We start from the raw sequence: 26,876 nt of genomic DNA, 5'->3' as shown, positions 1-26,876 counted from the left end.
AAACCTAATTAAAACGTTAGTTTTCTGTACTAAGCTTAAATTAGGTATGGCTAATCCACCTATCTTTAGGTCTGCATATATGCGTTTTTGTAAATAGTGGACTTTATTATCCCAGATAAAGCTCAGTATTCTCCTTTCTATATTGTTAATCATCGCTTCAGTTAGTTGTATCGTGCTCATTGTGTAATTCAGTTGACTATACATGTAGGTTTTAGCTACCTGTACACGGTTCATGAGGTTAATTCCTGTGTGCAACCAAGTTTCTATTTATGGTTTTATTTTAGTATCTCACGATAGTTCTTCTGAGTAGAGTTCATTCTAAACTAAATTCCTAGTGCTTATACTTGTTTTTTAATTAAGTTCGGGTAACACAGGGTAATTACCTCGCCAGTTTCCTATTACCAAAATTTCTGCTTTGTCATGATTGATCGCTGAACCATATGCTTTTCCAAATTTTGTGAATTAATATTGTAGATGTATGAAAGAAAATCCATCTCTGGTAATGTTGGTGCAGTCGTCTGCATGTAATATAGTTTTAAATTCATTTTTCAAATTTTGTATTTTTATTCCCTGATTGTTTTTGTTTTGGTTGATATTTATACTCATGGATTCTACTGATATTGCATATAGCATCGTGGACAAGGGGCAGCCCTGTCTGACTGATCTTTTTATATCTCAAGAGGACGTTCATTCCTTGACAAGATCCAACTACAGTTTGAAAACAAACTTGCCTTAAATCTACAGGAGAGTGAGTATTGGTAAGGGTAGAATATCCGTGCATACCGTGCTTTTAGTGTGTCTCACCGCAAGCAATCTACGCCGAGATGCTAGTTCAGTTGCTTACCTAAGAAAAACATCCACCCAGAGTAACGTTGTGCGCAATTACGACGAAAAGTGATCAAATCGTTTTAAGGTGAAACCATGTTATTTCTTGCCTTATTCTGTGTAATGCCAAGAGGTGCTTACCTTTGAATAATTGAAAGACCAAAACATATGCATAAGTCAGAGAGTGAGAGAGAGAGAGAGAGATACATACATGCACGCTCTCTGTCTGCTTCCAAATTATCACCTCTGTCTGCCAGTAGATTATCGTGGGTTGGTGGTTCTTGCTTGATTAATCTCGGGTTATTCTGCTGCCAGACATACTGGTCACGATGTATCCCTGTCAAATACTGAAAAATGGCGTTAATCCATCAAAAACCAAACTATTCGAATTTCAATTACTAAATAGATCAACAAGAAGCTGAATTCATACCTAAGTTGAAGGGGCCCCGAGTGGCCGAGTGGTCTAAAGCGCTCTTCGTTACGGATCACTGCCATCTCACCTCTGTCTGCGGCGGTTCGAGTCTAAGATTCAGCCAATGTGGGTATATGAGAAAGCTTGCCAGTAGCTTCTCGAGGGTCGGTGGTTCTTTCCGGGGTTTTCCCGGGTTCTTCCTCCACCATTAATACTGGCCGCCATGTATAGCCTATCGTGTGCTGAAAAATGGCGTTAAACCCCACAACAACAATAACAACCTAAGTTGACACCTGTGATTTGCATGTATTTACATTTGCACGAATCATTTCGTTCGATGTTGCTGTCGTGTTTATAATCACAGGACGCAAAAGACCATATCTTCAGCTGTATTTAATGGTCAATTTCAGTAATAATCATTTCAATAGCATTCATAAATTACACTATTTTGGTTACTGCATTTTCTTTTCCTTTTCTAGTTGCAAACATATAGATCTGCATCCACATGATATGCCATCAGATTGGATTGTCTCTTGCTTGCAATGTTTAGGTTAGATAGTGTATTGCTTGCAATGTTTAGGTTAGATCGTGTTTTGCTTGCAATGGTTAGATTAGATCGTGTATTGCTTGAAATGTTTGGTTGGATCGTGTATTGCTTAAAGTGTTTAGGTTAGATCGTATATTGCTTGCAATGTTTAGATTAGATCGTGTATTGCTTGCAATGTTTGGGTTGGATCGTGTATTGCTTACAATGCTTAGGTTAGATCGTGTATTGCTTGCAATGTTTAGGTTGGATCTTGTATTGTTTGCAATGTTTAGGTTAGATCGTGTATTGTTTGCAATGTTTAGGTTAGATAGTGTATTGTTTGCAATTTTTAGGTTAAATCGTGTATTGTTTGCAATATTTAGGTTAGATCGTGTATTGTTTGCGATGTTTAGGTTAGATCGTGTATTGTTTGCAATGTTTAGATTAGATGGTGTATTGTTTGCAATGTTAAAGTTGGATCGTGTATTCCTTGCAATGTTTAGGTTAAATCGTGTATTGTTTGCAATATTAAGGTTATATCGTGTATTGTTTGCAATGTTTAGGTTACATCGTGCATTGTTTGCAATGTTTAGGTTAGTTCGTGTATTGTTTGCAATGTTTAGGTTAGATCGTGTATTCTTTGCAATGTTTAGGTTAGATCGTGTATTGCTTGCAATGTTTATGTTAGATCGTGTATTGCTTGTAATGTTTAGGTTAGATCGTGTATTGCTTGTAATGTTTATGTTAGATCGTGTATTGCTTGCAATGTTTATGTTAGATCGTGTATTGCTTGCAATGTTTATGTTAGATTGTGTATTGCTTGTAATGTTTAGGTTAGATCGTGTATTGCTTGCAATGTTTATGATAGATCGTGTATTGCTTGTAATGTTTAGGTTAGATAGTGTATTGCTTGTAATGTTTAGGTTGGATCGTGTATTGCTTGCAATGTTTAGGTTAGATCGTGTATTGCTTGTAATGTTTATGTTAGATCGTGTATTGCTTGTAATGTTTAGGTTAGATAGTGTATTGCTTGTAATGTTTAGGTTAGATCGTGTATTGCTTACAATGTTTATGTTAGATCGTGTATTGCTTGCAATGTTTATGTTAGATTGTGTATTGCTTGTAATGTTTAGGTTAGATCGTGTATTGCTTGCAATGTTTATGATAGATCGTGTATTGCTTGTAATGTTTAGGTTAGATAGTGTATTGCTTGTAATGTTTAGGTTGGATCGTGTATTGCTTGCAATGTTTATGTTAGATCGTGTATTGCTGGCAATGTTTATGTTAGATCGTGTATTGCTTGCAATGTTTATGTTAGATTGTGTATTGCTTGCAATGCTTAGGTTAGATCGTGTATTGCTTGCAATGTTTATATTAGATCGTGTATTGCTTGTAATGTTTAGGTTAGATAGTGTATTGCTTGTAATGTTTAGGTTAGATAGTGTATTGCTTGTAATGTTTAGGTTGGATCGTGTATTGCTTGCAATGTTTATGTTGGATCGTGTATTGCTTGCAATGTTTATGTTAGATCGTGTATTGCTTGCAATATTTATGTTAGATCGTATATTGCTTGTAATGTTTAGGTTAGATAGTGTATTGCTTGAAATGTTTAGGTTGGATCGTGTATTGCTTGCAATGTTTATGTTAGATCGTGTATTGCTTGTAATGTTTAGGTTAGATCGTGTATTGCTTGCAATGTTAGGTTAGATCGTGTATTGCTTGTATTGTTTATATTAGATAGTGTATTGCTTGTAATGTTTAGGTTAAATCGTGTATTGCTCGCAATGTGTAGAAGAATTAATAATTTCTTATTGGACCGCTGCGTATATGGGAGGTCGCTGGTTCGAACCCCGACCGTGTCATACGTGATACATATAAATGGTAACAACAGCTGCCTCGATAGGCGATCAGCATTAAGAGGTTAATGTTCGGACTTGTTGACCTGGTGTCAGGATAATATGACTGGGTGGAACATCACGCTACATGTCTGCGGCATGATGTCCCACTGCAGATCGTAGTGATATGACTGTAAGTTGTTTTAAGTTACGTTAAAAATCCAAACTACATATACACACACACACACACACACACACACACACATACACACAGACACATACACAGAGACACACACAGAGACAGACACGCTTTATTATTCAAAATGTACTCTTATGGGTTAAGTGCTATGTGTCTATATCAGTCTTGGTTAATTGCTTAGCAGCAGAGGGGGCGAATCGGACATTTTGTCCAATCGTCATTTGGCTTAATTAATACTTTCTGCACTCAGCGGATCCGGTGTCGTCAGCGCCTGGTAAAAAAAAAAACGACGTCGTCGTCGGGGGATCGTCCAATCGTCATTTGGTTTAATTAACACCTTCTGCGCGTCGATCCCCAGCGTCGTCAGCGTCCGGTAAACACATCGACGACCGCGTCGATGTCATCGCCCCCTCTGCTGCTTACAATTTAACCGAATATTTGGTCAAGTCCGATACGATATCGTGTCCGAGGATCATGTAAATTTATCGTTACAAATCCATGTGGGGTCGACTGAGCATGACTAAAAAAGTTTCGAAAACCATTAAAGTCCATGTCACCGCCGCACCATGTCTGCCAAATATTTCGTAGCGTGTGTGTATCAACGCCGTTGAACACAGCAAGAATATTACAGTTGTCTCTAATTACTTTTGGAATCTGAGTGTATCGTTGAGTGACATATATCACGTCAGTGTTTTTATGCCTGCCTCTGGAAAATATCCTAGCTGGGTTTTTTTGATTGTCTAACATAACATCATCGTACACGACTAGATTGTTAACATCGCCATCAATATCATCAATACCCGGTGCATCATTGATATCCGTAATAAACTCAATAACATTTTTTTTAGCGATCGCTGATGCATTCTCGTTGAAATCTTTCAACACCTCGTAGCATCGTTGATCATCTACGCTAGGAGCAACCAAATACAACTTATCCCACTTCATCCATCTCATTATTAAATTGAGTAACAATTGCGTCTTGCCGGATCCAGATGGTCCGATGATAATCATCCGGATCGAGTTTGGTAACGCTGCAACATGCTTAACTGGTTCTCTTGTTTTAGTCGCCGAAAAATCAATTATATTCATATCTCTATACATAAATTATGGATCTATATTGTGTGAAGTGTAGAGTACGTACTGGCACAAATGATATGACAACCGTTACGACAAGAAATAACAGATCGGCGCTTACTGGCAAGTGTGTACAATGCGGTACAAAGAAATTTAGATTTATTTCTATTAGACCCGGAGATGTTTTAAAAAAAAGCGAGGAGGTGACATCGCAGCCAAATTGGCAAAACTCCCCGGAACACCGTGGGCAAAGTATCCAGGAGAAAAACACCTCCCAGGATATAACTACTGTGGCCCCGGAACACGATTAGATATTAGACTCGATGATCAAAATCAGCCCAAACCCGGTGAGTATCCAATAAACGCTATCGATAAGGCGTGTCATGCTCATGATGTTGCTTACAAAAGTAGCGATCTGCAACAGCGTCATATCGCGGATGTAAAATTAATTCACGCATTAAATGCTATTCCTGATAAATCCGTCAAAGAAAAATTGGCCTCATGGTTGGTAAAATCGGCTATGAAAGGTAAATTAATGATTGGAAGCGGAGCTTCTGGCGCTGGTAATTGAAAACGATAGCGTTTATAATAACAACATGGAATCCATCTATTATTCTCCGAGAGGATACTGGAAGGGGAAGGCCGCAATTGGTAAGCTTGCAAGCGCTGCAAAGGTAACAAAGACCACTGCGGCTAATTGGTTATCCAAACAGGCTATATGGCAAATCTATCTACCACCGCCTAAACAAATCAACTTCTCGCGCTTTGATGTCAGCGTACCTAATGAAGTTCATCAGGCTGATATACTATTTTTGCCGCATGACAACGGTTACAAATACGCGCTAACCGTAGTTGATGTTGCGAGTCGATACAAACAAGCGGAGCCGTTAAAAACAAAGTCGGCAACTGAAGTAACCGCTGCGTTTGAAAGAATTTATCGAAGAGGCCCTCTGCGCTGGCCAAATCTATTACAAGTTGATCCCGGTAGTGAATTTCGCGGCGCTGTTTTATCAACGCTGAAACATCATAGCGTCGCGATACGACGAGGTCATACTGCGCTACATCGTGATCAGGCAATTGTTGAACGATTCAATCGGACTCTTGCTGAACGGTTATTTGGATATCAATACGCGAAGGAATTCATCCAAGAAAAACGATCTCGTGAATGGGTTAAAAGGTTGCCAGGTGTAATTGCAGCGTTAAATAACGAGATTACCCGAGTAATCAACATGAAGCCCAGCGACGCGATTAAATACGAGTATATACCCGCAAAATCAAAAATAAATAGCGTTTCCAAGCCGATTCTTGGCGATGTCACTGTTAGATATCTATATGAACCAGGAGAGCTTGAAGGCGGTAAAAAAGAGCTACTGATCCTATTTGGAGTGTTACCACACATAACATATCAACGATAACACGATCAACTGGTAGACCACCGATCTATAGACTGGATTCAACTGCTCCTCAGCGCGGATTTACACGCGAGCAACTACAAGTGATACCTAACGATGCTCAATTGCCCCCACGTGGTCTTAACTAGCGCCGTTGCGTCTATTGCACTCAAGACAGGTCAACCTCACATTGTTTTTGACATGACCGATACTGTTATCGATCCTATCCACGGTAAATTGGCGAGTGTCTTTATCCGAATAACACCAACTCATTATACAATTGCAACTCGCGCAGTGATTATTCTGTTGTTGTCGTAGCGAGATTATTAATTCGGCATCAATATCAAAACGCCGCTGTTTTTTTTATCCTGTTGGCGGTAACCCGAGAGTTTTCTATCAATGACGCTTGCATCGATGGTGACTTTGTCGCCGGCTTCGTCACTGACTCCGTCAATAACAATTCTTCGAAGCTGATTTATCCTTCGTACTCTGGACACTGCAAGATAGACTAGATTCGACCATTCGATGCGATTATCAACTATCCAAACAATTGTGTCCGTGATGGTTAGTCCCTGCGAGGAATGTATTGTTGTTGCGTATCCTAGCGTCCACGGGGATTTATCAGCACGTAGCGCGTCCTCGACGACACCGATATCAACAAGCACGATATCATTCAGCACGAGAATTTGTTTTTTTGTCCCCGACGCTGTCGGGGCTGGAATTTCAACTTCAATGTTCTGCCGCCGTGTGTCCGCGGGTCTATAACATAACGGCACTGGACGCGTTGGAAACTTTTCCTTATGCAACGTAAACAACTTCCGCTGAAGTGTGTCTCTGACTATCTTTCTACTCGCTACAATCAAATCGTTTGGTCTCCATGTTTCCCAGAATTCATTCAACGGCGTTTCCGGAATCACCTCGCGGATTATTTCACACTGAATTCTATCCGGCTGTAATCTGATTAATTTTTTAACCTCGCGCAGTTGTTCATCAAGTGCCCGGTAATCAGTATCGGTTTCTTCATAATAGTCCACGAACCCGCTTAACCAATCATGTGGACCCTCGCCGACAAATGGTGGTGGTTGGCCATGGTCGCCACACATGATCACCGCTGTATTCGCGCGCAGCAACCACTCAAGAAACATTTGTAAAGTATCTAACGAAACAGTACATATTTCGTCCCAGATGATAACCTCAGGAATAAATTTTTCACCCATTCGATCAGGAGTCCACTCACCGCCGCTGTATCGAAAAAAGCTGTGATAAGTAACGGCGTCAACATTTCGTTGTTTTATCTCTCGCGCTAGTCTATGGGTCGGTGTAAGCACGATTATACTTGCCCGCGTTCGAAATAATTCAATTGCCCGAGTCGTCTTTCCTGACCCGCCACAGCCGCTTAAATAAACCGTCTTGTGTCTACAAATTGGATCAGAACACGATGGTGCATTAGACCATTCTGACAATTTATCACCGCGTAAGTAGTTGTTCTCAACGGTGACATCTGCTGACGGGGAATAATCGCGTCGTATTTCATTTTTAATTCTCCATGTACCCCAACTCTCGTCCGGACTAGTAAACTCGGCTACGTTTCCCTTATACGCTACGTCAATATAAAATGAATCAACGGCTACTCTAACCGCGGTGTCAGGAAATCTATTTATCATCGAGAATAAATTAATAGCTGCATAACCCAGCATAGACGCCCTCAAATGCGGGTATGCCGGGCTGTCTCCATCGCTGTAGGTAACAACTGTACCCAACCTTGTTCCATTGGATAAGAAAGCTGTTTTGCAGTTCACGTATCTATTTTTCGCCACTGCGTCCTTGATTACGAAATCATATTCTGCGTCATCTATAATCAGCCGTGAGCAATATCGTTTGTAATCGCAGTTTTTTCCACCTTGTGTAAACTTACCAATTATTCTTCTACCGAGATCTTTTGCCTCGTGGTTTCGTTGGTTGAATACCCTCCTGGACCATTCGATGATATATTCCTCGTCGGCATCAATGTGCTTTCTGGACTCGTCAATTATGCTATCTAGACGCTCCGGTTCTGGTAACCAGACTTCAGTCTGCGCCCGGTATGATATAATCGCGTCACTGACAATCAACGAAACTAGCATTTTACAATCAATCATATACCGTAGCAGCGCTATTGGCAGCCACTTCTTTTCAGCCATGTGTCTACCGATCCAAATATAGCAACAGCGATGAAGTCCTGCCGCGAATTCAAATGATACTATGCGAGCGAATCCGGTTAAATCAAAATCAGGCAGTGGTCCATTAATAGCAACACGAGTCATTTCATGTCTGGGGTGTCCAAATCGTCTAAAGTACTCAGCGGCGGATCCATACCCGAGAAAACTCGCTGGATAACAGGCAACCATATCAACCGAGATCATAGCGTCGCGGTTGTATTCAGTGTTCCATAGTCCACCGTGATAGTATTCCAAACAACTGGATTGTACATCCGGCAGAAATTCCTTGCGCGTTGGTCTCCACGCATTTTTCCTTGCTGCAACATGAGCTACAACCGATGGAATCGTAAAACAATTTGTTAGCAGTTGTTCATCATGCTCTTCAAATTCCATGGCGGTTTTTTTCATCCTGTTGTGAAATGCTTCAGTGCGATATAATTCGCCGTTTGGTCTTACAAACTGATCAAAGGTATCCGCATCGTTTTCAGCGCTGCGAAGTAACCACACTGATACAGGGTCGTTTTTACACAAGTAGGCAATAGCATCAAATAGTTTCCTCTCCGCGAGAAAACCATCCCGGGAGAATTCTTCGGGTATATACTTTACTGTTCTATCCCGTGGAAATATTGTGATCGCGGGCGTCCATGCGTGTTCGTTATGATCAATAATTTTGATTGGGGCTCCCTTCGATTTATACTTCGATTCGTATAATACTTCACCGGTTATCGTTGTAACGGTTATTGGAAATCTCAACGACGTTTCTAATCTCGCTATGTCGCTGATGGTTGCTCCACGCTCTTTTACGGTTAGTTCCCACTGGTTGATTTTGCTACGTCGTAAATCAGTCAATTTGTTTCCTCGACATGCATTTGTAAAATGCTCTATTATTCGTTCTGCTACACAATTTATCCCCGTTGACTGTTTCATCGGTTTCAGTTTTCCGATATCAGGTTTCTTATTTAACGGGTATATTCCATAAACAACTGCTGTTTCAGGATACGCTCGTTCATAGTATGGTCTGTCAATTCCGGTTAACAACCCCGGCTTGGAGTCGCGGCTGACAATGACTGTTTTCTTGTCGCTGAGAACTGGTTCAAATTTATCACGTATGATCCAATCGCCTGATTCCACCCGGACAATGAATTTTACTCTGAAGAAATACCTTTTACCGTCAAGTTGTGATATTATCGTTGCTGCGCGGTTGTCGTTCATGGTAGCATCAACAACACCATCAATTCGAAATGTTGACCAACTATGAGATGCACCATCACGCTTGAATTCATTGATACAATCGCGTATTTTATTCAACAGGGTTCTATCGTTTATTAACGCTTTTGGTACGTCCTTGAGGACTCTATCGATATTGAACTTAATATTTTTCCGGGGCTTAATTGCTGCCAATCTCTCGAACTCATCCATATAATTAAAACAAGTATTTAAATGAAAGAATATAGTATAATGAATCACTGCAAATGGTTGATGATTGGGTCGACAACCCCGTGCAATAAATCATGTAGAGGTGAATTCTGCGGGTACCATTTACAGAGCGTTCGTAATGGTTCTCTTGGTCCCCTCCCGTGCTTGGTTTGCCACGTCGGTGTAAGAGGAAAATCGCAGTTGTGTATTAATTGTGGCGGAAAGCGATACAGGGAACTAAAACGCTATTATGACAAGCGAATTAAAAACGCCGTCATTGACCCCACCGCCGACTTCGTCATCAAAACCCCCCAGGACTACGTTGAAAGATTCATAATTAAACCAAATAATAAATTAGACAAGTAGTATTATTATACAAATGGACCAAGAATTTCAGCTGCATCCTGTGCTCGTCAGTTACGAGGCGTCTCGCGACGGCATTGTTAGAAACCGCAAACTGAAGAAGCCGGTTGGTACCGTAAATAATCACGGATACTTGCAATTTACTGCAGGAGGAAAAAACTATTATGTTCACAGGATTGTATTTGAAGCATTCAACGGATTAATCGAAAATGGGCTTGTGATTGATCATATTAATAATAATAAGACTGATAATTCTCTTACAAACTTGCAAGCTATCTCGCAAAGTCAGAATACCAAAAAAGGCCAAACCGGTAAATACCCAAAGAAAGCAAAACCCGTAAAGTCATTTGATACAACAACTCACGAGGAAAAAATATTTCAGTCGATGAATGAGGCAGGAAAATATTTTGACATTTATATCGCCTCAATACGATTTGTTGCAGAAGGAATACAGAATTCAGCGATCTCAAAAAAGACCGGGCATAGAATTCGATTTTCATATATAACAGAAATCAGCGAGTGATGAAGTCACCGGCGCCTATGGCGCTGACGAGGTCACGTCTAACGAATTATTAAACACCTTCGGAATTGATACACGGGGTTTCATTTTTCTTTTTATTTAAAAACAAGATGTTCTATAAGAATAATGAATATCGAAGACATCAATAATATATTAGCCGAGATTTCAAAATTAAAAAATCAAGGAATTGAATTATCTGATGGTCTCGACAGTGAAAAAATATTATCCGATTATGAGATTATTAACGAACAGTCGAAACGGGGGCGTTTTACCCTGGCCCGCGAGTACTTTTTTATAAAACGATTACAACATACGATTAATGAAAACTTGTACCACAATGACGCAAATGCATTCATTGGACTATTTACTGCCGTTGAAATAATACGAAAAAAACTTGGACGTGTTTATGAACGACGCCGGGAGATTTCTAGTAAGATTAAAAATATTAGAAGGATTATAGACGAAAACTCCGGCGAGAAATTAGAAATTGCTTCGCAATTGCAATAATGGTAGGTGAATCACTTACTACTCGGCTGGCCAGAGAGCGGCTAGCAGCGCTTAAAAAGTTCATACCGTTACGAGACAGAGTGAGAGAGAAACTTCAAACGCGACAACAAATGCAAACTGATTTTGCTGTTGGAAGTGAACAGTTATTTGCCCCGGTAACCAAGGATGTTACGGCGGCAACTGTGCCCGTTCTTGGTGCGCTTGAAAAGATAGCAACTCAGACCGAACAAACAAAAAGGTCTTTAGAAACACTCCCTGCAAAAATAGCGGCTGCTACAACACGGAGGCCACCACCACTCGCTATAACCGAACCACAAGAACCTTATGTTACAATGGCCGACGAAGAAGAACTAGGCGCTACTGCGAAAAAACCAGAAGAAGAAATACCCGAAGAAACACCGAAAGAAAAAAAGAAAGAGGGAAATATACCCCGTAATGTTCTTAAAAAGTCCGCAATAGATCAAATTAGAGACATCGACGACGATGAAGAATTAGTTAATTTTGTTGCTACAACATCAACTAAGAGCATTCGAGATGAGTATATCAATGAAGGTTACAAGAAAAAAATAACCTCGACGGAGAACTGGGCAAGAATAGTGTATTTAGCGAGTAAACATAAAGATGCATTACCACATCGTGGTGATTCCGATTACGATGAATTCCTCGAGAAAGTTAAGAGTAGAACACCAAAAAAAGGAAAAGGATACCCTGTTGGTAAAGAATCCTACGGCGTTACCTGCCCTAATAGTGTTCTCAGTGATATATCACGGCTGGAAGTACTAATTGGAGGAAAACGAGCCGGAAATAACTCTCCGGAAATAATCAATGAGGCCGCTGATATTTGCAAGCGGTTATTTGCAGGCGGTATTATGGACATTAATGTATATCGAACGCTCATAGACGAACTCGTGGATGATTAATTGGAAAACTGGTGTTTTTAATAAGGATGATCATACACTACAACCATGATAAACCAGTACTCGTCTACGTGGTAAACTCGCGATTGCCTGTTTACCGCGCGTACTATGGAGATGGTCTCGGTAGCACCATTGCGGGGTTATTTACAAGAATGGCTCCAAAAGTAGCGCCGTTAGCCAAACAATTAGGAATGAAGGCTATTGATGTTATTCGTGATAAGGGTATTAGTGCCATTGGAGATGTTGCCGGAAGGGCGTTTTCTGCCGCACGAGACAAACTAATGTCATTGGTGAAATCCAGGAGAAAAAAACAGAAACCACCGGTAATGCCATCAACGACAGTGATGCCTGCGAATGTCAGTAAAGTAATAAATAACGCCGTGGAAGAAAAATTAGAGTCGTTGGCGGCGACGACTCCGTCGTTGGCGACTTCGCCATCAGCCGATGCGGCAACCAACGCGCTCATGAACGCGATAGCGGGAAGTGGTCTACGACGAAAAAATCGCAATTGAAAACGTCAACATGATAAATAATAAAATGTTTGCGCGAACCGCTGATCCCGCGTTTGATATGGACGCCCCAGTGCGCAGGGATGATTCTGTTCGTGATTATCAATTTTATTCTTATTATGCTGCACAACCCGACCTACGATCGCGAATTGAACTTCAAGTCCAAGATACCAGTAAATACTTTCTGCCGTGTGAAGCGTTTATCGAAATCGAGGGAGAACTCGTGACAAATGCCGCCGATAATGCACCATATGCAGATGACCATCGTGTTCGAGTTGGCTTCGTCAACAACGGTATCATGGCGTTATTTGAGAGCGCCAGATATCTTATTGACGGGCGAGAAATTGAATCAATAGAACGCGAGGTTGATGTTGCAACAACGATAATTGGGTTAGCGAGATACTCGGATGATTATACAAGATCGGCGGGCCCATCTATGATGTTTGCGAAGGACACCACCAATAACGCTGACCATATTCAGTACATCAACGTGCTGGTGGAAAGAGATACCGCAACTGACCCACAGGCCGAAGCAGCCAATCCAGACCGCAGAGCAAGACCAGGCGCTAATTTCAATATTATAAAAAGCACCAACAATGATTACAATCTAGGATTCGCAGCACGAGTAGGAATGTTGCAAGGACCACGCCGACAGTTTTCATGCGCGATTCCACTCCATCACATATTTGGATTCTGCAGAAATGTCAGAAAAGTTGTCTATGGGGCCAAGCATACAATCGCGCTGACGCGAAGGGGTGATGATAACAATGCAATATGGCATGCTGCTGGCGTCGCTGCCGGTAAAGTCGTTTTAACTAAAATGGCATTGTGGATGCCGGTGCTGACTCCATCAGTTACCACGGAAGCACGATTGTTAGCATTTATGGAACAGGGAGGAAAATCGTTGTTGAGTTGGCTAGCGGTAACAACTGATGCTAAAGAGGATAACGTCGCCGATACGTTTACATGGCACTTGGCATCAAAACAGGGTGTTTCAGCCCCGCGTCATATTTTTATAGCGCTACAGAATAGGGAACGATTGGGCAGTCAAGAACGCAGCCATATGATATTTGATCAATTAGGAGTCAGGGATGTTTCGCTGAGAATAAACGGACAACAGGAACCATCCGAGGACATACAGCTTAATTACGGCGACAACCATATCGCACGTGTGTATCATCGATTGCTGTCATATATGGGTCGTGATCAAAACGTCGACACTGGTTTGCAAATATCACAACTTGATTTTAAAAACCTGTATCCGATTTATTATTTTTCGTTGGAACATCTTGATTTAACGAGACAATCCGTCGTTGATATACACTTCCGAGCTCGTATAGCCCCGGCTGGTGCCAATTATAGAGCGGTTGCTGTCATTCTCAGCGATAAATCAATGCTGTTGGAAGGTGTTGGTGGACGAATGAGAATCATTGATGCGCCAGTGGAAAACATGTAATTGAAAGCACAAACACGTTTACAATAAAATGTCGTATAGTGTCGTCAGTGTAGAATTGACTGATGGTCAAGTCAAGAAATTACGATCAAAGTCGGCTAAACAATGCGGGACCACAATAACGCTGAAGCCGTCACAGATGGCGGGTGGTAATCATAAGATATCGTTGACGGCGCGTCAAATAAAACATTTCAATGATGCGATGAAGAATAAAAAGGGTGTTCAAATAGATTTTTCAGCCGCAGCAATTAAAAACATGGAAAAGACCGGTGGGATATTTCCGCTGTTAGCTGCGATTCCAGCGTTGATTGCCGCGGCCGCACCAGCAGTGGCTAAGGCGGCGGCGTTAGGAGCCGTTGGTACCGCGGCGGGGATGGCATTGAAGAAGGCAACCGGGAAAGGCTACAAAAAAAAACGACCCGTGGCCGGAAAGGGTCTAAGACTACCGGGAACCCCGTATTCATGGTACTCGGGAAAGGGTCTAAGACTACCGGGAACCGTTTATTAACGCAAGAGTCTATGACTCCTGAGTCAATGACTCCTGAGTCTATGACTCCCATGTCTAATTTTGATTTAATAGACGCCGCAAACGCGCTAGCGATAAAAAACTTCAGAGGTGTTTTTATGAGGGATCAATTACCGGCGGCCCCAAGAAATACTGAAACAGGCATAATTAACCTCGATGGGTCCTCCGGAGCGGGAACTCATTGGGTTGCGTACGCGATTGATCCGCGTGCAATCGTCTATTTTGATTCATACGGGTTAGCCCCGCCGAAAGAGTTCATGCGGTATGTCCGGGCGTGTTCAGCCCCGGTTTTTTATTCCACGCTGCCAACACAGCAGTTAAGTGACCCACCGATATGTGGCCGTGAGGTATTGAACGTACTTGCGGCGATTTCATCATCGCGAAAACCACCTCATATGGTTGTAAACGAATACACTAGTGGGGTCGTAGAAGCTCAACGGATTTTAGAGAATAACATTTACAATAATAATGATTGATATCTGGGGGCGACCGGTTTCGGCGCTGAAAGAATCCACGGAAACGGCCGCCGCCGACATAAAAAAACTAATTGAGGATGAAATCGCTGATATGTTGAATCTAACAAGTGTTGACCCGGGCGAAATAGTTGTATTTCAAGACCGCCAGGGTAAATTGAAATCCGGTAATGTGTCACTGAATGACGTTTTAATACGACAGCGTGATGCCGCCGAGGACACTATCGCGCTGTATACCAGCGACGGACGACTCAAACCGGGTGAATCCATCTTGACGATAAATGGAAAAATAAGTACACTTGGCGACAATTATATAACCATGTCAAATTCGTTAAAAGGTTTACGTAGTGAATTTAACTTGCATGAAAAACAGTTCATGTCGACGCTAACGCATTTCGACGATGTGCGACACATTGTCGATAGTTTTTTTCGGGGGCCCCCGACGGCAACCGAACCGAATTTTATAATAATAACAAATGCTATTTCGGATCTTATGACGCTGCCCGGCCAATTTACCTCGTTACGAAAAAATGTTAACAGGATCGATGACAACTTTGATAAATTCTTTGGTAAAAAAAATACCAAGCCGGATGAGATCACAATAACTATAAATGATATCACTGCGTATAGACAGGAAATAGAAACAATCAAAACTAATGTTGCAACGAACAAAAAGAGTGTAGACTCGCATGAACGGGAAATAGAAACAATCGGCGCTAATGTTGCAACGATCATAAATAATGTAGACTCGCATGGACGGAAAATAGAAACAATCAAAACTGATGTTACAACGATCATAAATAATATGGACGCACATACACAGGAAATAGGAACAATCAAAACTGATATTGAAGCGAACAAAAAGAGTGTGGACGCGCATACACAGGAAATAGGAACAATCAAAACTGATGTTGAAGCGAACAAAAAAAATGTAGACGCGTATTGGCGGGGAATAGGAATAATCAAAACTGATGTTGCAGCGAACAAAAAAAGCATAGACGTGCATACATATGAAATAGGAACAATCAAACTTGATGTTGCAGCGAACAAAAAAAGTATGACCGAGAATACACGGGAAATAGAAACAATCAAAACTAATGTTGTAACGATCATAAATAATGTAGACGCGCATGGACAGAGAATAGAAACAATTAACACTAATGCTATAGCGAGCAAAAAAAGTATAGACGTGCATGAAGGGGAAATAGAAGTACTCAAAATTAATGTTATAGCGAACAAAAAAAGTATAGACACGCATATACAGGAAATAAATACACTCATTACTAGGGTTGCAGCGAACAAAAAAGATGTGGACACGCATATACAGGAAATAGGAACGATTAAAACTGATGTTGAAGCGATTAAAGACGGACTACCGAGAGTAGCAGAGCAATTCGAAAAAATAAAAATCCCTCATGAGAACATCATCAACACAGTATACACAATTCGGCATGGATCATTCGATTGGACTCCTACACAGAATACAGTAAATATTACCGCAACTGTCAAGGGTATTTATCGATTGACACTGGTTTCAATGATGCAGTTTAATATATTATCGTCGAGTTCATCCGGGTTTAACAATACAATATCAACAATTATAGACAGGAACGCAACTGAACAGTTTACAATTTATGCCGTTGATAGAAATCTAGCCCGGGCAAACATTACATGGTATGTGGAATTTGCAGCGAATCTAAGTAATTAAAAACACTAGCTCTTTTAAAATAAAAATGACCACCAAGGAAATTGAATCAGAGGTATCACCGACGTCACATCAATATCGATTCGATACCGCAAAAGAATTTTCCGCGAACTTGAAAACGCTTTCCGAACAATACCGTGCAAAAATAAAAAAATACCGCAGAAAAATAACCGCCATCGACGCGGTCGTGTACTCGGTGTCGGGTATAGTAGCTGGCGCCGGTGTTATTTTATCCACGGTGACCACGATAGCCCCGATCGCTGTTCCAATCGCTGTCTCCGCAATGACAACAGTTGCTGGAGTTGCCAACGCAATCACTAGGAAGATATCATCGTGTTTTCAGAAAAAACTCAACGAGTATACAGTAAAACATCAAATAGTATCCGACGCATACTCGAAATTATCCGGGTTGATCTCGTTATCGATTGATAATTTGTTCGTATCCGATGTTGAATTCTCCACGATGGTCCAGTTATATAGCTCCGCGATGTCAAAAATCGAGGATTTTCAACTGGAAGCCGAAACCACCTGGTTGTTAAAATTAGACACTAAAAACAACGAATAATAATAATGTCGCTGAACCCCGAAGGGTCTCAATTACTTCAGCGGATCGCGGAGAATACCACTCCGGTACAAACAAATATGATATCGATAACATCAACGAAACCCGAATTCAGTGTAAACTTTCCATCACCGGTTCCAGTAAAGGAAATAGCGCTGGCAAAATTGCGAGTATATCACAGTTGGCCTAATATCCGAGCGGACGCATTTAACGGACAACAACCTAATAACTCGCTGGTTTTTGCACGGACAAATAAACCCGATGGGACCCCAGACTGGGAGGAGGTTACAATGCCAACTGGGTCATACCAAATAGAGCAAATCAATAAAGAATTTCAACGCAGGATAAAATCGATCACAGGAAAGGAATCAAAAATCGCTATTACGGTTCATGAACCGACGTTATCGTCGACGATTGAAATAAGCACACCGGGGTATATGGTTGATATTTATAACAGTTCAATAAGAACCATACTAGGATGGCCTGAGAATCCACCCGCGGACACCCCCCCATCAACTATCCTCAGACACGATAACGGAGATGGTGGTAGGCATATTGCTCCATACAACGTAAATATTGCATCGGTGATAGCGATTAATCTAGTGTGTGATGCTATCGAAGGAAGTTACCAGGTAGATACCAAGCAATCAAATCAGGCTCAACAGGGATATATCCTTTATTCGTTTTCACCAACAGCCCCTCCGGGATTTTTAATCGTTGAGAGTCCGATTAATCCGGTCTATATGCGATGCCATGATCGGTTTTTAACGAGAATTAATTTTAGAATTACCGATCAGTCAAATAACCTAATTGATCTGCAAGAGGAGGAGTTAGTGATCACTCTGTTTGTAAGATCATAAAGATTTTCATTGTAAATAACCACTTAGCAGCAGGGGGGGCGATGACATCGACGCGGTCGTCGATGTGCTTACCGGACGCTGACGACGCTGGGGATCGACGCGCAGAAGGTGTTAATTAAACCAAATGACGATTGGACGATCCCCCGACGACGACGTCGTTTTTTTTTTTACCAGGCGCTGACGACACTAGATCGTTGAGTGCAGAAAGTATTAATTAAGCCAAATGACGATTGGACAAAATGTCCGATTCGCCCCCTCTGCTGCTTGCTTTTCAACACGGATCGATACGGTATTGCAATACACAAGAAAATCTCCCCGACCATTACATAAAAATGAAAGTGGCCTCGTGTAAATATAAAAAGAAACAAAATTATATCCAACTTTATTTTTGTTCAAAATTATGGGCGAGGTGAAATAAGTACTTAATTAAAATAAATGAGAAACGACTTTGCATGCGAGGGTACTGTTAAACAGGACATTTGATTAAGATAATCGAGGGGTGCTTTACGTTGACAAACCTATCATACCTGCGTGGAATTTGCAATTGCGATCTGAAACTGAGACGTAAATATAGAGGCGGTGCTGTATTTTTTGCAGTGTGCGCTTTGGTGCGCATTTGCTAAAAGCAATATCGAAGGCTACTTACCTGACTTTCGTGTCTTCGGTAAAATCGTTTACTCGCGACATCTATGAGCGAAATATAAATAAAATAAATTAACCATATATAAGCGGAGGAAATGCAAATGACGAACTCTATGTGAACTTTTTTGTACGTCTATCTTCTTATGGAGCAAAACTTGTTGTTCTTGGTATAAAACAATTGCAAAAGACGTAGCCATTATGATCGGGACACAAATCAGAAGAGCCATGTATTGGAAAATATCGCCTAGCTATTATGATCCAGACATAATTGTGAATATTACTATATTTGTTAATTTCACCTAGGCATTATAAGCATTGTTCATATATATATATATATATATATATATATATATATATATATATATATATATATATATATATATATATATATATATATATATATATCATCCTGTATAATTGGATTATTTGTATTTTAATTTTAATTATGCCTGGTATTATCAAACTATTCGTTCTGTTCGGTGTATATTTGTAACTTTCTAATATTATTTATATCAATCCTAAACTCAGTGCCGCGTTCCAACTACTTGCAGACGATGAGAGACTTTTAAACTGCTAAGAAGTGCAGGTGATCCAAGTAAATTACACTTGTTATTCAGTGGTTCGTCAAAATTCATGCGTCAGAACCGATGATTTGTATCTTCCAGTCAGAAGCACGCCGTTCTGGGTCAAACTAAGCTATAATTTTCTAACGACCGACGTGGAGTAACAGTATTCAGCCACTGGCGGCAAGAGAGATAACTGCGACATGACTGACAGTGCATGCGTGCCACCTGACGGCATTGCAATAATATATGGCAATTTCGTGTTCTGATAGAATTACGAAGAAATTTCCCAAAATGCATCATACTTGTTGCTAGAATATAAATAGATTTTATTGTATCTGAACATTCGCTTCTCGTAACAGCGTATCAACACGTGAACGGTAAAATTTCAGTGACAGTTTTGTGTGTATGTGTTTCAATTTGTATATCGCTCCAAGGAAATCTAACAATATACTTTAAACATTGTTTATTCCTTTGAGACCTTTCTTGACTTTCTATACGTATCTAAATATTAGTAGTGTATCATTGTGAAAGGTTTTATTTACTTATGTTTACAAAAATCTTACCAACGTACAACTAATTTGTGAACGTGTTATCAATTCGTCTGATATGCTTGAGAAAGGGATTTGTGAATAATTAAACATAACTTGTTAATTTTAGTATATATATATATATATATATATATATATATATATATATATATATATATATATATATATATATATATATATATATATATATATAGATAGATAGATAGATAGATAGATAGATAGATATAATGAGACATTACTAATCTTGATTCAGTGTCTGTCTGAATGTGTATAAGGTCTGTGAGTAAATCAAATTCACATTTTGAGAGTTACGATGATGGGCGTACATGCATTAACTCTATCTTCATTATTAGCCATTGCCAACAAAAACCTTGTGAATTTAGAGTCCATGTTTAATTTGTATGTATTAGCTAATGACGTCCACCAGTTAAACTGGTCGCTGTTTATGTGTTATCATGTGTTAAAACATGGCGTTAACCCCACAACAAACAACAACAGTGTGCACAGTGTAGCAAAGAAAGAGTTAATGGAAAGCTATCATTTTATTTTTAGCAATTTATAGTAAAACACCGAAACAATTTATTAATGTGAGTACGCCATGGCCAAAGGAACACGCTGTAAAAGGAGTATGAATCACAGCTTAAATTTAATAGGTGGCGCCACATAAAACGTGGGTACCGGGTTAATGATTCTGGATGTAACAGGCATTGAAATGAAGAGAAACAAACGAAGAAAGAGAATTTAACGTATTTCATTTGCATGATGCGTGTTGAATTTATATCTAAAATGGGTCAACTCTTATGCAAAGCTGAAAGAATGAGAGAAGGAACTTGTTTAGAGAAATGTTGGGAGACGTGCTAATGTGAATGTGAGTGGAAAAGTCGTGAATGCATTTTACATAATCAGCAAAGATATTCATTTAGAATTTAGAGTCCATGTTTAGTTTGTATGTATTAGCTTATGACGTCCACCAGTTACACTGGTCGCTGTTTATGTTATATCAAGTGTTAAAACATGGCGTTAACCCCACAACAAACAACAACAATGTAAACAGTGCAACAAAGAAAGAATGAATGGAAAAGTATCATTTTATTTTTAGCAATTTATAGTAAAACACCGAAACAATTTATTAATATGAATACGTTACGGCAAAAGGAACACGCTGCAAAAAGTATATGAATGATACCTTGAACTTAATAGGTGGCGTCACATAAAACGTGGGTACCAGGTTAATGATTCCGGATGTAACAGGCATTGAAATGAAGATAAACAAACGAAGAAAGAGGATTTAACGTATTTAATTTTCACGATGAGTATATTTGTAACTTTCTAATATTATTTATATCAATCCCAAACTCAGTGCCGCGTTCCAAATACTTGCAGACGATGAGAGACTTTTAAACTGCTAAGAAGTGCAGGCGATCTAAGTAAATTGCACGTGGTTCCTAAAAATCATACATTGCAACCGATGAATTGTATCTTCCAGTCATAAGCACGTGGAGTAACAGTATTCAGACACTGGCGGCAAGGGAGATAACTGCGATATGACTGACAGTACACGCGTGTCACCTGACGGATTCAAGTGACGTGATTAGGCACTGCAATAATATAGGGGGTTTCACTGTTGCAAAGGTATCTTAGCTGTACTACAGATCATTATAGTTAAACCAATGAATCAATTATATATGTCAAACATCTTTTGTTCATACAAGGAGAATAATTATAGACATCAAATCAGATAATTAGATTCAGTGTCCATACTTACATTATATCAGATAATTAAATAATATTTACTTTCCATGCTTAAATGATATCAAATAATTAAATTAAATACACTGTCCATACCTGATAATATAGATTAATTATCCATAATTTCAGATACATTCGTTGGAACATTTCACCCTGCTCTCTGATTTTAAACATTCATTAAACATTTTTTTATATAAACTTTAACGAAAACAATCTCAAATAATTTACATTTTTTGTATGTTGATATATCCTTCTTTCTCATTTGTTTTCGCAAGGGGGGGGGGGGCCGAGTGGCCGAGTGGTCTAACGCGCTCTCCGTTAGGGATCACTGCTATCATCTCACCTCTATCTGCGTGGGTTTGAGTCTCAGATTCAGCCAATGTGGGTATGTGAGAAAGCTTGCCAGTACCTTCTCGTGGGTCGGTGGTTCTTTCCGGGGTTTTCTCGGGTTCTTCCTCCACCATTAATACTGGCCGCCATATATAGCATATCGTGTGCTGAAAAATGGCGTTAAACCCTACAACAACAACAACAACATTTTCGCAAGGTTAATTTTTGGTTTACAACACGTGTTAAGAAAGTTATAACACAAGTTCGATAAGAAAATTATGGCGGCCAGTATTAATGGTGGAGGAAGAACCCGAGAAAACCCCGGAAAGAACCACCGACCCACGAGAAGGTACTGGCAAGCTTTCTCACATACCCACATTGGCTGAATCTGAGACTCAAACCCACGCAGACAGAGGTGAGATGATAGCAGTGATCCGTAACGGAGAGCGCGTTAGACCACTCGGCCACTCGCCCCCCCCCTTGCGAAAACAAATGAGAAAGAAGGATATATCAACATACAAAAAATGTAAATTATTTGAGATTGTTTTCGTTAAAGTTTATATAAAAAAATGTTTAATGAATGTTTAAAATCGGAGAGCAGGGTGAAATGTTCCAACGAATGTATCTGAAATTATGGATAATTAATCTATATTATCAGGTATGGACAGTGTATTTAATTTAATTATTTGATATCATTTAAGCATGGAAAGTAAATATTATTTAATTATCTGATATAATGTAAGTATGGACACTGAATCTAATTATCTGATTTGATGTCTATAATTATTCTCCTTGTATGAACAAAAGATGTTTGACATATATAATTGATTCATTGGTTTAACTATAATGATCTGTAGTACAGCTAAGATACCTTTGCAACAGTGAAACCCCCTATATTATTGCAATGCCTAATCACGTCACTTGAATCCGTCAGGTGACACGCGTGTACTGTCAGTCATATCGCAGTTATCTCCCTTGCCGCCAGTGTCTGAATACTGTTACTCCACGTGCTTATGACTGTTAGATACAATTCATCGGTTGCAATGTATGATTTTTAGGAACCACGTGCAATTTACTTAGATCGCCTGCACTTCTTAGCAGTTTAAAAGTCTCTCATCGTCTGCAAGTATTTGGAACGCGGCACTGAGTTTGGGATTGATATAAATAATATTAGAAAGTTACAAATATACTCATCGTGAAAATTAAATACGTTAAATTCTCTTTCTTCGTTTCTTTATCTTCATTTCAATGCCTGTTACAGCAGCAGGGAAGTTGAACAGACCAGAGTTTCCAGCCAAAATAAACCTTCCTACGCAAACTTTCTCCGTGGAAGCCTCAGAAAGCAAAAATAAAGCCTTCTACGGGGATTAATTTTCATGCATTTCAGACCCGATGCATCAGGTGGGTATACCAGGTGTGTCAATGAATATAGCATCCGAGACAGGAAATAAAAATTCCTCGTCAAGGGAAGTTGAACAGACCAGAGTTTCCAGCCAAAATAAACCTTCCTACGCGAACTTTCTCCGTAGAAGCCTCGGAATTCAAAAATAAAACCTTCTACGGGGATCAATTTTCATGCATTTCAGACCAGGTGCATCGTGTGGTCACGCTGGGTGTGTCGTAAAGTATAGCATCCGAGACAGGAAAATAAATAATCGGGAATAATTATTTGTGTTATTGTTTTTTGTTGCATGGTTCGGCTGCTTTCTCATAAATGAATTTGATCAAGACCGATGCGATACCGACTTCGTGGATCATGAAGATTTATCGTGATGAAACCATGCGGCGTTGACTGAGCGCGGCTGAACAAATTTTTAAATTTATTTATATCCATGTCACCGTTGCACCAGGTCTGGTGGATATTTCTCAACGTGTGCGTGTCCACGCCGTTGAACACAGATAAAATGTTGCAATTGTCCCTAATCACCTTTGGAATTTGCGTATATCTCTGTGTTACGTAAATAACATCGGTATTCTTGTGTCTGCCACGCGAAAATATTCTGGCCGGGTTAGTTTGCTTGTCCAGCATAACGTCATCGAAAACAACAAGATTATTAATATCACCGTCCAAATTCTCCACGGAAGGAGCTTCGTTGATATCTGTGATAAATTCGATTGTGCCCTCATTGGTATTGTCACTAAATTCCTTTAACACTTGGTAACAACGTTGATCGTCAACGGATGGTGCAACCAAGTAGAATTTATCCCATTTTAACCATCTCATGATCAGATTCAATAACAATTGTGTCTTACCTGATCCCGATGGACCAATGATTATCATTCTTATCGAATTCGGTAATGCCGCATGATATTTTACCTGCTCGCGTCGCTTCGTGGCTGAAAAATCAATTACATTCATGTTACTAAAATATATGGATCTATATTGTGTTAAGTGCCGCACGCACACAGCTACTATAAATCCGACCGAAATCGTCACACGCAATAACAGGAACGCAATTGCAGGAGAATGCAAGTTCAGATTTGTAAAAAAAAAAATAGAAGAACATGAGGAGACATTGCCGCCTCCTTGACAAATCTACCTGGGTTACCCTGGGCGAAATATCCCGGAGAGAAGCATCTGCCAGGGTACAATTATTGCGGACCTGGAACGAGACTCGATATCAGACTCGACGATAATAACCAACCAAAGCAAGGCGAAAATCCGGTAAACGCCATCGATGAAGCTTGTTACTACCACGACCTCGCATATCTCAGCGGAGATTTACAACAAAGGCATCTTGCTGATATCAAGCTAATTCACGCATTAGACGCGATTCCTAACAAAAAATTCAAAGAGAAATTAGCATCCTGGCTGATCAAAGGCGCGATGAAAGGCAAATTAGTATTCGGCGCTGGTAAATAATATGGAACAGATATATTATTCTCCGCGAGGATTCTGGCGAGGAAAATCAGCAATTGCCAAACTCGCCAAGGCCGCATCGGTAAAACAATCTGTCGCTGAATCGTGGCTATCAAAACAGGCAATTTGGCAAATATATCTCCCTCCACCTAAAAAAATACCATACGCGAATTTCACCGTCAGCGTCCCCAATGAGGTCCATCAGGCGGATCTAATGTTTCTTCCTCACGATACCGTTGACGGAGTCACATATAAATACGTTTTGACCATTGTCGATATCGCTAGCAGATATAAAGAAGCAGAGCCATTATCAAACAAAACAGCAACGGAAATTGCTAAGGCATTTAACGAAATTTACTCACGATCTCCATTAACATGGCCAAATCTTCTCCAGGTTGATCCAGGTCGAGAATTCCTTGGCGCGGTTACTTCATTGATGAAAAAAAATAACGTCAAAATCCGTCGCGGTATTGTAGGTGTTCATCGCAATCAAGCTATCGTCGAAAGATTCAACAAAACGCTCGCAGAACGATTATTCGGATACCAATATGCGCGTGAGTTTATTCAGGATAATCGATCTCACGATTGGGTATCGAGATTGCCTCATGTAATCAGCGCGTTAAATAATGAGACGACTCGAACAATATCGATGAAACCTGCAATTGCAATCACAAAATCGAATATACCACTAAAACGAGATTCCACAATTCAGCCTGTACTAGGTAGCGTCACGGTCAGATATTTATATAAAGAAGGCGAGGCTGAAGGAGGAAGAAGAAGAGCAACCGACCCAACCTGGAGCGTTACAACACACAAAATATCCGCCGTAACAAGATCGTCAGGAAGACCAGCGATTTATATCCTAGATTCGCTAGCGCCACAACGCGGATTTACCAAAGAGGAATTGCAAATAGTACCCGAAGATACTCAACTACCGCCAGCGTCACTAATGTAGTTTACTCGAATTCGTCCTAACTGAGATAATTTTCTTACTCTCGACACGGCCAAATATACCAAATTTGACCAGGATATTCTATCATCGACGATCCAAACTTGACCATCGACAGTCAATCCCTGCGACGAGTGTATCGTTGTTGCGTAGCCTAATTTCCATGGCGATTTTTCTGCATTTATCGCGTCATTGACAAGATTAATATCAACAAAGATAATATCATTCAGGACCAAGTTTTTTCCTCTCCGCATGGCAGAGTAACGCTGATATTTTGTCGTCGAGTATTAGCGGGCCTATAGCATAACGGTACCTGCAACGTTGGAAATTTCTCACAATGCAGCTTGAATAACATTTCCTGAATAATATCACGAATAATTTTCCTACTAGCGACAATCAGATGATCAGGACGCCACAAATTTAGGAAATCGCTCATCGGAGTCTCATCGATTATTTTTCTCATGACGTTACATTGAATCTTATTTGGTTGTAATCGAATCAATTTTTTAAACTCGGTCAACAAAATATCCGTCGATCTATGATCAACGTCGATTTCCTCGTAATAATCAACGAAGTTTCTGAGCCATTCGTGAGGCGATTCACCATCAATCGGATTAGGTTGGCCATGATCGCCGCACATTATTACGGCGGTATTTTTCCCTTCCAGCCAAGCTAATATCGATTTTAATATATCTAAATTTACCGTGCAAATCTCATCGAATATTATGATCTTGTTGATATATTTATCGCCCATTCGCACCGAGTCCCATGATCCACCGCTGTATTTGAAATAGCTATGATACGTGCAAGAATTAACGCCACGCTGCTTTATTTCTCGCGCTAATCTGTGCGTCGGAGTCAATACGATCATATCGGAATTTGCAAATAAGTTTATTACTCGCGTTGTTTTACCGCTACCGCCAGGCCCATTCAGGTAAACGAATTTGCTGCGTGAAATTGG

At 40.2% G+C, this 26,876-nt stretch overlaps 1 protein-coding gene and 1 long non-coding RNA gene across 6 annotated transcripts in view; one reads left to right on the top strand and one right to left on the bottom strand.

Annotated features, from left to right (window-relative positions):
• Positions 1-26,876, top strand: part of LOC149789723 (uncharacterized) — a 111,997-nt gene that overhangs the window by 14,564 nt on the left and 70,557 nt on the right. The gene's annotated exons all lie outside the window — the stretch shown is intronic.
• LOC149789724 (uncharacterized) overlaps positions 1-26,876 on the bottom strand; it is a 168,568-nt gene that overhangs the window by 98,062 nt on the left and 43,630 nt on the right. For 3 of the 5 annotated variants that reach the window (XM_089971734.1, XM_089971735.1, XM_089971738.1), the window contains one exon: positions 1,037-1,162. The gene's annotated coding sequence lies outside the window, so the exon portion shown is untranslated. Of the gene's footprint in view, positions 1-1,036; positions 1,173-26,876 lie in introns of all 5 variants that reach the window. The other 2 variants (XM_089971733.1, XM_089971736.1) reach the window with 1 other exon arrangement.

This window comes from Sinohyriopsis cumingii, chromosome 10 (assembly GCF_028554795.1).
Source record: "Sinohyriopsis cumingii isolate HCF-2022 chromosome 10, ASM2855479v2, whole genome shotgun sequence".
In the NCBI taxonomy this organism is placed as follows: Eukaryota; Metazoa; Mollusca; class Bivalvia; order Unionida; family Unionidae; genus Sinohyriopsis; species Sinohyriopsis cumingii.
Note: the sequence above shows the minus strand (reverse complement) of the source record. Positions and strands in the feature narration are given on the sequence as shown.